Source organism: Cryptotermes secundus, unplaced genomic scaffold (genome assembly GCF_002891405.2).
Source record: "Cryptotermes secundus unplaced genomic scaffold, Csec_1.0 scaffold7237, whole genome shotgun sequence".
Taxonomy (NCBI): domain Eukaryota; kingdom Metazoa; phylum Arthropoda; class Insecta; order Blattodea; family Kalotermitidae; genus Cryptotermes; species Cryptotermes secundus.
Genome location: NW_019720902.1, coordinates 5,580 through 13,072, shown reverse-complemented (window position 1 = coordinate 13,072; position 7,493 = coordinate 5,580). Strand labels below are relative to the sequence as shown.

General features: G+C 41.5%; 1 pseudogene; it reads left to right on the top strand.

Annotated features, from left to right (window-relative positions):
- Positions 1–27: 27 nt before the first annotated feature.
- Positions 28–5,180, top strand: LOC111873764 (annotated as a pseudogene).
- The last annotated feature ends 2,313 nt before the right edge of the window (positions 5,181–7,493 follow it).

Genomic DNA, 7,493 nt, shown 5'->3' with positions numbered 1-7,493 from the left:
AAAGTGTTAATAAATCCAATCATCCGAACTAGAACCCATCATTTCTTCACGCATATCATCCCACACGTGACAATATCATGGCATCTGAAGCCATCTCAACGGTTTACATTGTATATAACTGTCTTGACGTAATCGGCATAGGTGTCAAAAATTGGTATAATAAAGAGAAAGTTTTGTTTCGTTAGTCTGGAATTATTTTGCAATTTAACAAAGGACATTTAAGAGGGTCGCCCATACAGCATATTCGGGTGAAACAAATTCTTAAGGAACTTCATATGTGAAACTAGCCCCTGGTGTTGGTTACAGTCATGAATTCTCGGCTTCCATAAATGTGGGAATGTTTCTTGTCAGCTTCCCAAGGAGGAGCCTGTGCACAATGTGACAGAAACAGAATGACCGGAAGAAACAGACGTGGTAAAATAATAGGCATATTTTCTTGGAATCATGGGTAATCAACTTTTCTGAGATTTTCGTAGATGTGATCCAATTTCGAGAACTGGTAATTACAGTTAACAAATTATTGCACTTTAGCCGGGAATGATCACTAGTAGAGGTGGGCAGAGTGATTCATCTCCAGCCGACTGGTCCTACAATCCCTCACAGTTATGAGGGGTTCCTATAGTTGAATTTATCTCTAGCTTCCAGGTTCTCATGAGCCTCCAGAATAATCTGACGATATTTATTTCTATTTCTCTGTTCGCAGGTAAAAGTGAGGGGTTCGATTTCCACAGATGGATCATAACAGTACATCAGCCATGGCGACCAAAGCAACAACTGTTTCTCGATTTATAGCAAAGCTCTACAAATGTCCACTGTTCTGTGATTATTTTCAGCCTCCAATACTGCAGTGTTGTAATGGACATCTTATATGTTCTAAGTGTCGATCCAAGGAGACTTGTTGTCGAAAATGCAGGGCACCTTTGGGCAACATTCAGAACTTGGCAATGGAGGAATTTGCAAGCGCCCATATGTTCCCATGCAAATATTCACAACCTGGCCATGCAGTAGCCCTTCTATACACTGAGAGGAGGGAACACGAAGACGCATGTGAATTCCGGCGATACCACTGTCAGTTCCTGGGGCCCTCTTACAAGTGGCAAGGTTGCCTGAAGAAGGTGATGCCTCACATTATGACGTCTCATAAATCAATCAAAACTCTTCAATGAGAGGATGTTGCATTCTCAGCAACACACATCAATCAGCCAGGAGCAGGGTACTGGGTCAAGATGCAGACATGCTTTGGCCACCATTTTAGGTTGCTACTTGAGAAACGAGTGAAGCAGGCCGGATATCAACAGTTCTTTGTTATTGTACAACTGATTGGATCAAGGAAACAGGCTGGAAAATTTGCATATAGGTTAGAACTGAAAGGCCAAAGAAGACATTTGAAATGGGAATCAACACCAAGATCCATCCTTGAACCAATCTTCGCAATAATCATGAAGTCTGACTGTCTCAGATTTGACGCCTGCACCGCCAAACATCTTGCAGATAAGGGCAATCTGAGCATCCATGTATCAATTCGTATGGTTTGAGACCGGTTTACTTTGGAGTTGATGATCACTGCCAGCATACTAATATTATCGCCTATCGGTAACACTACTCAACATAAGTTTTATTTTTGATATTAGTGTATAGTTCTGGAAAATACCCTCACGGATTCTCATATCAAGGAAACAGTTAAAACATTGCACAGAGGAGAAAACGTGATCAGCTGGTGTTTGAGGTAGCATATTTTTACAGTGACTGTATGTACTTTACCAATTGTAAATATAAAGTGAAACAAGAATACAGACATTAATCTTCTATCAGTATATACATATGAGTGTTTGCAGAGAGTTGAAATATTGAAAGAACTGCATGTAAATTTACTGTGTTTAAATCTTTACAGGAAAATATTTTGTACTACAGTTAAAGTTCAGCACTATTAAAGCACTAAATAACAATGTTGAGTTTCTTTTTCCAGATGTAATTACAGTTGCTAAATTGATTTATTTGTGGCAGATCTTCGTAATTTATGAAAGGCACTATTAAAAACAGTGGTTTATTTGTGATGGTAGCAAAATCTGTAAAAGTGAATATGACTCACTGTTTGGTGTGACAGTAATGGAAAAGTTCTTCTTTACACTGAATATAAAACTTTTGAAGTTTACAACATTTATTTATTTATTTATTTTTATCTATACATGCCCACTCTCTACACTGCTTCCCTCTAGTGTTGAAATGAAGTGAAGTAACGGGATCAGCATGCCATTTTTCCCCTTTGACCTTCGGAAGCAGCTGACCAATTTTCATGAAATGTGCTGTGAACACTCTGTTGTTTGACGTCACTCAAACTCAGTACTTTTTAACTTCCTGCAATAAGTAATAATAACAGCATGGCGGATGCGCGAACTTCAGTGGTGGAAGATTGTTTTGTCTTTCTTCTTTTGTGTGAGTACTTTACAGCAGTCAGTAACTTGACTGTATAGCATGGAATGGTAGGATGACTGGTGAATGATGAATTGGAAAGGATCTGAGGTACTGTCTCAGCATGTGTGGGAGGACTGAAGAAAACCATGAAAAACCTGTCAGGATAGGTGGTATCGTGGGCAAGATTTCAACTGAGCTCCTTGTGAGTACAGTCTACAGCATTAGGAATGTGCGAACCCATACACTTGTCATTAGTGAAGTTATCCCTTCCAACCTTGCAGTGAACAAAATGGCTAGAAGACTGGAGGTGAGTATGTGAAGTATGCGGATGGGGTGGTGAAGCCTAACAGCTCAAGGGAGATGTGGAGGGTGCTCAAGCTATAGGACTTCTTTCTTTCCTTGGCCTCAGTATAATAACTTTATCTTCCAGTACTTACCATTGGAATAGGAAGAAAATAATAATTTCCTGGCTTTGCACAGTGTTCCGGAAAAGACTCTAAATAAGGCCGCTATCAACTGAAGGCAAGATGTTGTTGTATGATTTTACAGAGTAAACACTTGGACAGCAGTTTGTGTTAATACCCCTTATACACAGTATTACAGAAGTAGAGCTCAGACCCTGATGAAGACCAAATCATTTGCAGTTTCTGTGTTGAGAGTGCAGGAATGTTGTAATATTGGGATATAACACTTTGCGAACACTGGGTGATATAGAATTTTAAAGTTTGAATATGCATCTTTAACATGACTGTAATAGAATGATAATTTGTAACCTTTATTGTTTGGGAGGAAGGGATTTGAAATCTCCCAATACAGTAAGGCAAGTAGCCATATTTTAGAAGGGGTAATGATATTTGTGAACAAACAGTGCACCGCTCATCTAGCTGGATTGCATGCATCTGTGCAGTAATGCAGCATACAGCTTGTACCGGTCAGTCTGGCAGAAGGGAACATGAATTATAATTTATACCACATATTGTGGAGTGTGTTATTTTCTACAGAATGTTTTGTTCTATGGCAGGTATTGGCATTAGAGCAGTTATACGCACTTGGGACACTCAACCATCATGGAGAACTAACAAAACTGGGCCGTCGAATGGCTGAATTTCCCGTTGATCCCATGATGGCAAAAATGATTCTTGCATCAGAAAAGTAAGTTACTTGATATGCCAGTACGCAGTTAACAGAGATCTGATTCATATTTTGCACTTATTTTTGCTATAAACACTTAAAAGGCTTAGTATGTACAGACTGATATATTTAAAATTGTATCCAAGTAGGAAACATATTTTATATCTCATCGAACATAAATTAAATAAGTACATAAGGGATGCTGGGGCATGCAGTAGCATAGTTGGTTAAGGTGCTGTGCTACAAGCCGGAAGGTCGCAGGTTCAAATTCCGATGAGGTCACTGGATTTTTTTCAATTGACCGAATCCTTCCAGCTGCACTATGGCCCTGGGGTCAACTCAGCCTCTAACAGAAATGAGTATTCTTGAAATATTCTTGGGGGTAAAGGGCAGCCAGCGCATAGGGCTGACAAACTTGCCACCATCTATGAGCCGATTGTCTAGAATATGTGGTAACCTCAACATCTCACTGTCCTATGGGCCTCCACGGCCTCTTACAGGGATACCTTTACGTATATAAATCATGCTGGAAGTATCATTCATTGTCAGAAATACATTCATTCTTCTTGACCATGTTTCAGTTGTACACTGAGGTACAGAATACAATGTATTCTCTTAGGGCAGAATTGTAAATGGATCATTCTGTATGTATAATTCCCCCATACCTGTAGCATGACACTGATCAGAAATACTTTTCTTGCTTTTATAATTTCCCTGAAAGTCTGTATATTGTTTCCTGACTGAGCAAGAACAGGTACAAACATTTCAGTTAGCTCTATCCTTTGATTGCAGGTATAAGTGCTCAGAAGAGATTCTGACTATTGCTGCAGTGCTTTCTGTAAATGGTGCCATTTTCTACAGACCCAAGGACAAGACAGTCCATGCTGATGCTGCATGACACAGCTTCTTTACACCAGGTGATCATCTCATGCTGCTGAATATTTACACACAGTGGGCTGATTCTGACTTCTTCACACAGTGGTGTTATGAGAATTTCTTACATCGCTCTCTGAAACATGCACGTGACGTACGTGGTTAGCCAGCACGGAGAGGACTGAAGCAACAAGGCGAATCATCATTTCTGCAAGCCATTACAACATATAGTGAGGTGAGAATATAACAGATAGTGAAAGTGTTCCAATTATTTGTAATTACAAATATCAGATGTCCAGTACATTCGTTACTCAAGGATGTGTAACCCAATGGCAGTGATCATTTAGTCAGGTTAAAATTGAATTACTGATGTATATATATATATCATCACATAAATCTTTATTCAATTATTTAAAATAAAGCTTTAATTCTACGGAACAGAATAGGTCTGGACGTGCTGGTATTCAAATTGAATTTACATATGTATTCGTTTTGTTCAAGGTTTTCTTAACATCACTGTCAGTAGCTCAGTTTATACAGTGTCCAGTGTAGAATGATTTGCGAATAATGAATTGGAAATAATATGGACTAAAGGGGCTGTAACCTCGACATTCTTCTGGAGGGATGGAGGAATATCACGAAAAGCTTCAATCAGGATAGCCAAGACCACTACCGGAAATTTTAATGTGATGAAATTTTGTGTAGGACCAGATCTTCGAAAACGTGTAAATTTTCTTGGAGTAAATTCTGGTATACAAACAAACTCCGAGGCCTGTAGCCCGCAATTGAACAATACCGACCGAGCGACTGCCACTTTTCGGCGAAGTTACTGTCAACTTTTGCGGATATAGGGTGTCACGTGGTCAGAGCAACGGATCCCAACGGACGCTAATCTCGGTTTACTAGACCGGAGCCGATATTTCCTTGAAATAGCTCCTCAGTTATCCTCACGAGGCTAAATGGACCCCGTTCCAGACCCACTACTTCTCAGAAAATATGGTAGCGCCGGGAATCAAACCCAGGACCTCTGGATAACTAGACAGGAAATCTGACCTCTAGACCACATAGGTGGTCTGACATAACAAAACAATATGGCAGCTGCATGAAATCTGAAACTGTTTAGCATCCGGTTTTAATCACGGTAACTATAGCATAGAGAGGCAAAAGAATTCCCACACATGGTCCTGTAATCCGTCTAACGTCCCTTTCAGGACCCCCCCCCTTTCTCTACCCGAAATCTTCCACTTCACTGATCAACGCTACGAAGTCTAGCTATTGAGAGCAACGTTAAATGACATAGAAGTAACAAAATGAATAAAACCCTCCTATCGCTTTTTTGCTTGTTCTGCAGCGGTGACTTTGAAAGTGAGTTCTGCATCTGTTACAGTCGTGTTTAAACAAATATAGTTAGCCAAGTATACGCATGTTTCTCGCCTCGAGGTTCCTGCTTCATGAGAATTTTATTAATTTGTAGAATAAACCACTGCATAGTTCTTAATTCATTAATCACAAGGGCAACTTTAGCTTTCCTAACTCAAGTGCGAACAGCATTTTATTTATTATCTTTGTGAGGTCTAGCTGCTACCAGTAACGCCTGCAGCTCTAGTGCTTGTTGGAGGGCCTCGTTTACTGTCTTTTCCCCTCCCAGCAGCAGCTGAATCTTGATATCGGCATCTCATATTCGGTATACGAAGGCTTTTCCTGCCTCTCTTCCTATGTGGTCTGCAGGTAGACTGGGGTAGGCACGACAGGCAAGCAGTTCGATGGCCGTGGCAAAGTTGCAGGGATTCTCCAGGTTTCTGCATCCTTGCTCTTAATTGTCAGTGGTAAGCACTGACAACACAGAAAACAGTTACGTGATAGTTTTCACTGTTGTGTGACGTCGTGTTTACCGATTGCCTAGCAACAGTCGCTGCACGGGCTCCTCTGTTGCATGACGCCGTGTTTACAGAGACTTTGCTGGGCAACGCTGCGTAGCAACCAGCACACTTTGGCTCGGCACGGAAAACACTGCTTTCCTTACTATTGCATAACCTCGTTTCCACTTTTGCATAACTTTGCAACCGACCGTTTATCAAGGGTCTGTCATCGTGGTAACCCGTTCCACCTCCCGTTGCCCAGCAACAGCTAGACATGTCACAGTATGTTATTGAAATATCTTCCTTTTGCTTTATACACAAGTCCTCTGTCCTACAGGCTTTATAGAGCAGATCATTCCTAACTTACAGATCTCATGCTACAACGGCAGCTTAGTCATTTGAACGGTCATAAGCCTGACCATCGCCAAGTTTAAGCCTCTTATACAGGATGGGGCGCAGAAACTTCCTTTTTATGAAGACGCACTGTGAAGGGAAGGGGGTTCGCAGGAAAGTGGGGATAGGCTCGGCGAATGCAGCAGTCGCGGAAGTTTCTGTCTAATACCCTTCAGTAGGAAACATGAGGTGAACGAGTGAGCAGCGTGTGTTTGCTGTCAAAGCTTATTTTTCGAACAACCATTCCTACTTGGCGGTGCAGCGTGTGTTCCGTACTCACTTCGGAATTAAACCCAGAGGTCCGGTTCCCGACTGGAAATCGACTGTTTTGTGGGTAGTGAAATTTAGGACAACCGGGAGTGTGGTGAAAAAATCATCAGGACGAAAACGGACCGTTACGAAGCCAGAAAATGTGGAGGTAGTTCGACAGTCAATTTTGAGATCTTTTTCTAACCAGATCTTGAAGGAATGCATCTAGGAAATGTCTGGTTCCAACAGGATGGTGCCACGGCCCACACAGCCCGAGCTTCGTTGACAGTGTTGAGGCAAAGATCCCCGGACGGCTCATCTCGCTTCAAGGTGACATCCCATGGGCAGTGCACTCACCTGATCTAACGCACTGTGATTTTTTATGGGGATACCTCAAGGCAGAGGTTTTTAAACATCGCCCCACAAACCTGCTTCAGCTGAAGAATGTTATTCGGGAGGAAGTAGCCCAAATTCCGGTGCACATGTTGGAACGTGCAGAGGGGAACTTCAGAAAACGGTTGAATCAGTGCATAGAGAACGGTAGCCAACACCTTCAAGATATTTTGTTTAAAACTA